The sequence below is a fragment of the Sinocyclocheilus anshuiensis genome, unplaced genomic scaffold (assembly GCF_001515605.1).
Source record: "Sinocyclocheilus anshuiensis isolate Anshui unplaced genomic scaffold, SAMN03320099.WGS_v1.1 scaffold13, whole genome shotgun sequence".
Taxonomy (NCBI): Eukaryota; Metazoa; Chordata; class Actinopteri; order Cypriniformes; family Cyprinidae; genus Sinocyclocheilus; species Sinocyclocheilus anshuiensis.
Genome location: NW_015538026.1, coordinates 2465874 through 2473367, shown reverse-complemented (window position 1 = coordinate 2473367; position 7494 = coordinate 2465874).

Here is a 7494-nt window from a genome sequence, read left to right as displayed (position 1 = left end):
TTTACCTCCAACCTTGATCAAATTCACCTGCAAGTCCGATTCTAGTAATCCTGAAGACTTTGATTAGCTTGTTCAGATGTGTTTGATTAGGGTTGGAACTAAACACTGCAGGAAAGTGGACCTTGAGGGCCAGAGTTGAGAACCCCTGGTGTAGGGCAAGTACAGGTACAGCATGTTGGGGCGGTGCCTGAACCAGCTAGGGTGCAGTCATGAGCAGGTAGGTCACGCATGCATGGCCTTCTCTGGTTTGTGTTTTGTACTTATTTGTGTGTTTATTACATTTGTACATTTTCAGTAAATACTTAACGATGCTTCTGATATTTATTGTTACTTAAAATTATTTCAAACCACATTTGATGCTTTTGGTATAAAATGTTTATTAAAAAAAAACAGACACTGAAAACCAGCTCAAAGGTTGAAGTATTAAATCACCTGCCGGTTAAATTAAGCAAAAAGACCTGAAGTTATTTGACTCTAGACCACACTCATATTTTATATGCACCAAGGAAAGACCCGCTCTGTAGCGAGTGTACATGTGGCCATGATGAAATAAAACGTGTTGCAGTGCTATGAAATATTCAATTTTTCACTAAGTTTGGGGATTACTGTAACAGAAATTTAAGAAAATATTCCTGTCACACATGACATTTTAAGAAAAAAAAATTCTCCTGAAGATGTTGCCAGATCAAAATAGTTAATGGTTTCTTTTCTGCAATTTTCATTAGAATGCAAATTCTGGCTTTGGATTGACCATTTTTGAATATGAGCCTCCTAAAATCTTGCCATGTCGATTTACAACTACCACTTTGTTCAATGCTATGAAAAGGCTTTTGAATAAATGCTAACAGCAAACAGACAATGTAGTCCACCTCCACTGCAGCACGTCCCCTCTATCTGACCTGGGATCAGAGGCCTCGCTGACACAGACTTTTATGCTAATTACATTTGTTAAAGGTCGCAGCCTCCTACCACACACAACTTCGAAATTACAGAAATTACCATCCCTCTGAATTCACACATGCTCTGAATTATGGAGAGACAGAGGCAGCCTGAAGTGAAGGGGTTACAGTATGTGACATTAAACGGGACGCATACGACTCGGTTTATTGCTACTGATTCAATTTGATCTTACAGCTGGTGTACGTGTGTAAGCTCACTATAAATTGAATCCACCCAGGCCACAGTTTTACAGCTGTGTAACTGTGGTTTTCTTCAGGATGGCGGTAACCAAATTTGGCTCATTAGATAAACATACAACCTGTCACTCTCCCTATAAGTGTTTTTCTGTCTGTAATTTGTTCTGGTAGATTCTGTTTATATCTGTCCAAACTTGACAATATCAGGTATGAATTTTATGATAGTTTTGAGATCTAGGGCTATATCAAAAATATAGTGATTTTTAGAAAAAGTATGTGTATCTAGCCACATCCAAATCATGCAAAGAACATCCAGAAATGGAAAATGTAGGCTGCATTTTAAAATTGTGAATTTTTGAATGTGCCTTTTTTGTTCATATTCCTCTCGGTAGTGTTGTGCATATGGAAATGTTCTGCAGAGAAAGTTCTGCAAGTGAATGTGTAGATCTAGACAGAATCTACAGACTTTTCCTTTTTACATTTTGATGCTAATTTTGGATGAAAATCTGTGAAATGCTGTGTAATGGATTTAAAGATGGAAAAAAGTACTAAACCCTAATTGTTAGCTGAAGGCATCATCAATTTAACGTAAATTAGGCCCTAAGGGACTGCTAATGTGTAATCAATTTGAGCTGAATAGACTTTTTGATATGAATGTGGGTGCTGAATCCAGCTTTAGGGACCTTATGTCATCTTGTATCCATATACACTCTTTTTTTAATAGTTAAGTTGATGAAAACATGCTCTAGATGGACATCTCTTGTGGTGTGTCTCATTGTCAATTTAGAAACGTTTTAACTGTTTAAGTTTAAATGTTGAACACACAAACATATTAACATATATATGAACAAATGTTAAATTACGTATACACTCTCTATTTTCACTATTGACTAACTATTAACTACAAATTTTGCCTCACTAAACTCCTAATTTACTGCTTATTAATAGATAGTAAGGTAGTTGTTAGGTTTAGGTATGGTGTAGGATTTTAGGAATCTAAAATATGGTCCTGCAGAATTAGGCATTAATATCTGCTTTGTACACACAATCATTGTCAAAGGCTACTAAACATCCAATATGCTAGTAATATGCATGTTAATGAGCAACTCGCTAATAGTAAGAATTGATCCTTAAACCAAAAGTGTTACCAGAGCTTCTGCTGGAGCAGGGGGAAAAATTGCTCGAGGGCCACACCAGACTGTTCCTGGTCCTCGCCAACCTCTCCAGCTACCCGGATGACGCGCTCTGTGCGTTCTATGACACCAGTTTAAACTCTGCGTACAGAGCGCCATTGTCCGAGGAAGGCCCTCGAGTGAATTTCGCCACATTTGTGGACTGCTCTTTCCCCGCTGCGCGGAGCACATGCTAGAGCCCACCGTTGACGGAGAGCCCGAGCTCGCCGCGGCTGGCGATCCGTTGCTCTGTCCCTCCATGCGGTGCTGGAGCTGCAAGTGACATCAGTCAAGGTGCGAGAGCCGGCAACGGAGCCCCCCACGAGGGAGAATGGAGGCGGAGTCAAGGGATACTCCAGCCACGGCGACACTGGAGGAAGGCAGTCCCGCAGAGCTCGGACTGTGCTGATGGTGGGCTGAGGGCGAGCAGAGGGGCAGCCAGACGACAGCGGAGGAGGAGGCAGGAGCAGGTGGGGGGGCGGGCATTTGTGAAGGCTCCTGTTCCCACGTCCAGCCCTGAGAGAGCTCCTGGTCCCAAGTTAAGCCTGGAGGTGTAAGGCTCCTCCTCAGTCCTCTGTCGCTCCGGCTCCACCGCAGCCTTTTGGATCCACACCTCCGCGTCAGTCGCCGGCGCCATCTGCTCCGCCTTGGCCCTCCGGATCCTCCCCGTCACCCTGGCTCATCGGCTCTCCGTCTCCGCCTCGGCCTCCTCCGCCACCTACTCCTTCGCCCCCCCCTGGAGTCGTCGGCCCTTCCTCCTCCATGGCTCCTCCCTCCGTCGGATTACCGTGGGTCGCTGTCATGGCTGTGGCCTGGGTCCTGCTTGGCCCCTCCTGCTCCAAGTCCTTCCTGTCGTCTCCTTGGCTCCTCCCTCTATCGTCACCTCCCTGGACTCTGTCTGCCGGCCCCCTCCCGGGTGTCTGTCCTCCTCCCGAGCCTCCTCCCAAGTTCCCACCCTTGCCTCCCCTCTGTTGTTCTATGGCGCGAGGATGCGCCTTCCGGGAGGGGGGTGATATGTCACGCCCCTGGACTCTATCTGTGTGTTTTTCCCTCTCCATGTGCCTGCCCTGACCTAGTTTTCCCATGATTGTTTCATTAGTTCCAGGTGTGTCTCGTCATCCCCTCGTCAAGTCCTGTGTATTTAAGTGAGTCCTAATCAGAGCTTCCTCGTCTGGTATTGAATGTTCGTCTTTCCCCGCTATGTGTGTTTTCCCGGTTCCTCGGATGTGTATTAAAGTCTTTACTCCTCGTCTCCTCATTCCTCGCTCCGTGCTCCTCACAGTAGCAGGTCATGACAAACTCCTTTTATTATACGATTTTGCCCTCTTTTACAAATTATTGTATGAGACTGTGCTGGTCTAGCTGTTTTTCTGTGTAAATGGCCCCTTACTCTCCTCCGATCTATCAGAACCATTTCAAAACTGTCACATTTTCACAATTTAAATAAACAATGTTGGAAAACTCTGATTCCAAAGCTCATATTCTGAAACACGGAGACGTGCTGATAACTGCCAAAGTTTCTCTTTTGTAATTTGTCCAGAGCTATTCAACTATTACAGGAAAACAGATTCAGTGATGCCAGTTTCCATCAACAATTATTAAATATTTAAGAGTCACCCAATCAGAGAGAGTGTGTGAAAGAAAGAGAGTGTGTAGACTGCGAGGGTGTAGGGGGAAAAAGGAAAATTAAAAAAGAGACAGCAGAGTAATCATAGTCATTTATTACATCAGAGTCGGGAAAACTTCGTCTTTGTCTTTGTGTTAGATCCATGTAATCTTTCAGGTCAGTTATTCGGGTCCATACATTTCTCCGGTTTCCTGCAGCGCTGAATGAAAGTGCACAACTGATCTGTGATCAGATTAATGAATCCAATAAATGAATAAATGAACATCGGATGAATTTGGCACGATTCATTCTCCATATCATTGTTTCCACATCTGTAATTCTCTTAGGTGGTAATGTGATGCTGTCTGAATCCTGTTCACATGAACAGCTAGGCTCTTCTTTTCAGAGCCCCACTGGGGTAATACAGACATCAACTAAGCGAGACCCTCAGGTTATTGTATTCCGAGAGAGAGAAAGAGAGAGAGAGAGAGAAAGACAGAGAGATATATAAGGACAGGATGAAACTCAATCTGTCAAAACTCAGTAACTGGCACAGTGCCCTGCAGTCATATGAGTCCGTTCTGTTAACTGTGCAATAACTAGACTGTAAGCAGAGTTCAGACCGCAGGCGGCTATAGATCAGGACTGGCAGTACTTTTCAAGATTGAGGAAGCACAGATATCACTGTACATTGATCTATTTCTATTTTTGTGTCTGCAGTGTTATTCCGAAAAATTGCACCTCAAACTAATGCTAAACAGTGAAAATAATTGAGTGAACTCAGAGCTGTATTTATGTATAGGTAGTACTAAAGACAATATGCAGCAATCAAAATATGAAGGTCAAACTAAGTGCTTCACAATGGACTTTAATTGTGTATGTATCTCCTAGCACTTTGCGTATGCTGGAGTTTTTAATTTTTGAACAATCAATCATGTATATCACTGCACGTTTATATTTTCCATTATTATTTCAATTTTATTTAAAGTTTTACTACTTTTGTTGTTTTTGTAGTTTTTATTAGTTTTTTGTAAATGTCTATTTAGTTTTTGTTCATTGTTGTTTTAGTAATTCTAGTACTTCAACTTAGAAATGTTGCCTTCTTAAAATAAAGTACAGTAAGTTTGTTTAAGTTTTTTTCTATTCTATTGTAATTTATTCACCCTCAGGCCATCCAAGATTAGGATGAGTTTGTTAGAAACATTTGGAGAAATTTAGCATCACTTGCTCACCAATGGATCCTCTGCATTGAATTGGTGCAGTCAGAAAGAGAGTTCAAACCGCTGATAAAACATCACAAAATCTTATGAAGCAAAAAGCTGCATTTTTGTAATAAGCAAATTCATCATTAAGAGGTTTTAACTTCAAACCCCTGGTTACAGGTAAAATACCTCTATCCTCTATCCATGTTTCTTTCAAAAGTCTCATCTGAATCAGGAGAGAAATAAGCACAGATCAAGCACCGTTTACAAGCAAAAATCATGATGGTTGTGTTGATTACTTGTGGATTATTGTGACATTTATCTTTTATCTAAAATTTTAGAAAAAGTTGTGTTCTATCAATTAAATAGCTTTCTAGAAGAACATAACATTGGTGGAATCTACCAGTTCGTTTTAGGAAACACCACTCAACGGAGACAGCCCTTGTGAAAGATTTTAATGATTTGTTGCTGACTGTTGATGCTGGAAATTCTGTCGTGTTAGTTTTATTATACTTCACGATCATGTCTGGCGTGCCTCAAGGCTCCATCCTTGCTCCTATTTTATTCTCTCTTTATATGATTCCTTTGGGAAATATTTTCAAGAAATGTAATATTGCTTTTCACTGCTATGCTGATGATGTACAAGTGTATTTGCCACTGTCACATAAAAATGGTTTAGAACCCCTTATGGCCTGTCTTTCAGATCTTAAAAATGGTCGGTTTCTAATTTTTTACATCTAAATTAAAATAAGACAGAGATTATAGTTTTCGGTTCTAGTGGAGTCAGGGGTACAGCACAGCCAGATTTTGGCTCTTTGTCACCTCACGTCAAAACATTTGTTTTAAACTTAGGTGTGTATAATGACATCTCTCTAAAGCTGGACAAACAGATAAATTATGTTGTAAAGTCAAGTTTATTTCACTTACATAATCTAGTGAAGATGAAATCATGTTTGACGTTTAAAGTCCTTGAAATTGCGATCCATGCATATCATCAAGATTTGACTATTGCAATGCATTATATAAGGGAATTAGTCAGTCAGGTATTAAAAACATGAACATATTTCTCCTATTCTGGTCCCCCTGCATTGGCTTCCAGTTTATTACAGGATTGATTGTAAACTTTTGTTATTGGTCTATAAATCCTTACATGGACTCGCATAGGCCTATCTCTCAGATCTCCTAATTGAATATCAGACTGGACAGACTTTGAGATCAGCGACCCGGAAGTTACTCAAAATTCCAAAGACACATCTGAGTCAAAAAGGAGATTGTGCCTTTGCTGTAGCAGCGCCTAAACTTTGGAACAGTTTGTCTAAACATATTAGAGATGTTTTTCCAATAGCTTTTAATCAGTGATAATTTTATTATATGTGTTGCCTGTGTGATGCATGTTTTTCTGTGTGACATTGTAAAGCACATTGGTCAACATGTGTTGTTTTAAATGTGCTATATAAATAAAGTTGCCATTGCCATTGTCATTGCCATTTTCATCAGCTATTTGAACTCAAATTCTGACGGCACCCATTCACTGCAGAGGATCCAAATTCATCTACATCTTGGATGGCCTGATGGTGAGTAAAATTTCAGCAAATTTTCATTTTTGGGTGACTGGTCCTTTAACATTTATTTTATTTCAATGAACATAAAAATACATACAACATATATATTTAGTTGACGATAACAACACTGCATCATAGAGACGTCAAATTTCCAGGCAGGACAAAATGCAGTGATTGAAATCCTCATGTCCAATAAACAGTCAGACTCTTTTTCTAAAGCAAATAGTGTTCATGCTGATTTTAAAGAATACCAGTGAAGAACTGCATCTGGCGGGACCCAACATGACATGTTTAGAGCCTCTTGTTCAATAAGGATTGATCTTTTCTCCATTAAAATCAATGGTACAGGTATCTGCAATAGACAAAGCTCCTCCCCCAGGGAAGGTTAGCTTAAAAAGGTGCAATGACTAACAGGGTAACCAGAGGCTTTTTTTGTTTGAATGGAAGTCAGTGGAGGCAATACGCTCAATATGCTGAATAAACTGCTCATCACTTAAAATGACAGCCTGGCTTGAAGACATTTTCATTGTGGAGGGAGCTATATTTGGAATTTACTATGGGAAAAAAACTATTTTTATAAGGAGAGTCATTTTATGACAGGCAATCATTCATTTATGGCACTATACACTCATTTCTATGGTTACTGACTGCCATACAAATTTGAAAGCATTTCAGTGACATCACAGAAATTACAAGGCGTTCATGACGAGTCTGCTTACAGTCAGGAGGTTAAAGAGCTGTCTGTCTGGTGCAGTCTCAACAACCTGGAGCTCAACACGCTCAAAACTGTGGAGATGATCGTGGACTTCAGGAGAA